Below are 3,208 nucleotides of genomic sequence, written 5' to 3'. Positions count from 1 at the left end.
TTTTTTTTCCTGGCAATTATATCTTGTCATTGCTATACTCACAATTCCCTTCTTCAAAGAGTCCCACTTGCTTCTTAAAAATTGTGACTTGAGGTGGGAGAAGGAGGACAGTTGGCAAGATCTCACCTAATATGCACAAAGTAACAGTGTTTAGCACACCTCCTGGGTGAAGGGCTCTTCTTCAACTTGATCTTTACTTTGGAAGTGAGAACAACATAACCTAAAAATTTGTACCTTATATTAATTTGAAATAAAAAAGAAAATATATGAAAGTGGCATGTATGTTAAATGGCAAATAAAAAAATGCTAACTTCTCCTTACCTTGCATCTATGGCTTGGTTTATTCAACTTTATATTATATGCTTCCTCTTACTTTCTCACACTCACCAGGCCCTTAAAATTCAGGGATACAAGCAGTATTCCTATGCTTGGGATGCTCTTTGTTTACTTGTTGTTGTCTTTGGTTTCCTACTCTAACTCCACACCTTGAGTAGATCATAGAAACTTGTAGGCTCTGGAGAACAAACAAACTAACAAACCTCAGAAATAATAGACAGCACAACACAACAAAACAAAAATCATTGCGTGAAGGTAAATGAATGGGTATTACACTCTGTCCTCACCGTCTCTATTCCTCCAGGATCTCTCTTTGCTGGTGCATGTGGATGCATGTGACGGTGTGATGGTGTCACCTTTCATGGAAGCAGTAGTTAAAGGCTCTATATGTTTTATTTAAATTGGTGGATGCTTATTCAATCTGTGGGTAGTGACAGCATTACACTTATACTGTATATTACATGCTTTGAATTGAGTCTTCTATTAAGGAGTCTTGTTGAGCCCACAAAAATGGGGACTGGATTGCTGCAAATGACAATATAATGAGGAGATATATGAGTAGATGCCTCAAGTTTCAATTTCACTCACACCCTAAAAGTGAATTGACATATTTAAAGTTTGTAAAGGCTTGATGCTATGAATTAATTTTTAGTTAAACCCAAGTAGATAATTCTTTAATGAATTTAGCAGATGCTTCTAAGCATTACTCAAATCCATTAATGTTTCTAACAACTTGGGATTAAATTTAGTTCTTTATAATCTAAAACTTTCAGTGAAAATTAGACAAAATTATTTGCCATATATTACAATTCCTTGGTTTTGAAATACCTTAATCATACTTCAGAAGCCAACTGTAGAGGACGGCAAGAGCCAGATGACCTCTGAGCAAGATGATTTGCAGCTGGGGGTTGGACTCTTGGGCAATTTGTCCACAGGATCTCCTTATGGAGAAAGAGCCTGAGCCTTCTGCGTGTAGTCATTGTTAATTACTGTATTGTTTTGTCTCCATAAAAAGCTAGTGCAGAGGTTGCCCTGCAAAGAAGGGTTAACCGACCTCCTACAAGCTTGTATTTCTAATCCGCATCATGCCTGGTTCCTTCCCAATGTGATTGAGACCAGGGCCACAGGGGCCCAACACGTTAAACACCCAACAGTTTACTAAAAGCCTAAGGGTGATACTTTTAAAAGGTATAGATAAAGTGTGTTCTTAAGCACTGAGATGGTTTGTTATATGTAATAATTTCATTGGGTTATGAGGTGCCAAGATATTTGGCCAAACATTATTATGGATGTGTCTGTAAAGGTGTCTCTGGACAAGGCTGTCATTTGTATCAGTACAGCAAGCAAAGCAGATTGCCCTCCCCAGTGTGGGCTCTGTCATCTAGTCAAGTGAAGTCCTGAGTTCTACAATGGTTAAGAGAAAAATTCTTTGGCTGACTGCCTTCTAGGATAACCCTTCTTTTCCTGGCTTCGGATTTGAACTGGAACATGGGCTCCTCGTAAGTCTTAGATTGGTCAGATTTCAAATTGGAACTCCATCATCATCTCCCCTGGGCCTCCAGGTTGTGGACAGCAAATGTCAGTGATCTTGTGAGCCAATTCCTCCTAAAAAATCCCAATTTCCTGCTCCCTCCCCTCTTCTCCCATCCTCTTCTGCCTTCCCCTACTGGAGGGTAACTCCAACTAATGTATGCCCATACATTTTCCTTTGCTGTCATTCTTCTAAAGCTGATTTGTAATTCAAGGACCAAATGCTTATTCAGGGACAACTTGTATATTAATGAGCCCCAACATTTTGAAGAGAAAATAGTATTCACATAATGTTTTATTTCTCTATTTTTGAGTCTAAATTTTCATGGTCATTTGAATAGGTGTTTCTTAATTTTTATTAATAGTTTTTTTCTGACTTTTATTGTGGTAAACCACACATAACATAAAATTCACCCTCTTTGCCATTTTACCTATACAGCTCATTAAATGCATTTATGATGTTGTGTAGTCATCTCTACCACCTATGTCTATAACTCTTCACCTTGTAAAACTGAAACTCTGTGCCCACTAGACTCACTCTCTTTCCTTCTCTGAGTATCTACCATTCTATTTTCTGTCTACATAATTTTGACTACACTAAGTATCCTGTATAAGTGGAATCATGTAGCACTTGTCATTTTGTAACTGGCTTACTTCAGCAAACCTTCTCCACATCCACCCATCTTGTAGCATATGTCATAATTTCCTACATTTTTAAGCTTTGATAATATTTCATTGTGTGTCCATATCACATTTTGTTTAGCCAAATCATCTCTCAATGGACACACAAGTTCTGTTTACTTTGTAACTACAGTGAATAATTCTGCTATCCAGACAAGTGTAGAAATATCTTTCTGAGACTCTACTTTTAATTATTTTGGCTGCATACCCATTAGTGAAATTGCTGGGTCATAAGGTAAATCTACTTTTGAGTTATTAAAACATTGTTTTTTAAATTTTCTTTTATTAAATTATAACTTGTACATGAATGCTTTTATGGAGTACAATGTACTAATTTTATATACAATTTGGAAAGCTTATATCAAACTGGTTAACATGACCTTCACCTTACTTACATTTATACTCTTAATAGTTTTGAAATGTACCCTTGTATTGTGCACAAAAGTATTTTGTTTTCCATAGTTGCTACACCATTTTACATTTCCACCAGAAGTGTGCAGGGCTCCAATTTCCCCAACTCTTCTCCAACACTTGTTATGTTCTCTTTTTTGAGAGTAGCCATCCTAATATGTTATGAGGTGACAACTCTTGATTGTAATGATAGGCATTTATCTGATGAACAGCAACGTTGAACAACAGACTTATACTCTTTTTTTTTTTT

This window comes from Otolemur garnettii, unplaced genomic scaffold (genome assembly GCF_000181295.1).
Source record: "Otolemur garnettii isolate 467f Iridium unplaced genomic scaffold, OtoGar3 scaffold00394, whole genome shotgun sequence".
Lineage (NCBI taxonomy): Eukaryota > Metazoa > Chordata > Mammalia > Primates > Galagidae > Otolemur > Otolemur garnettii.
The sequence above is the reverse complement of the archived record's forward strand: the minus strand, read 5'-3'. Positions refer to the sequence as shown.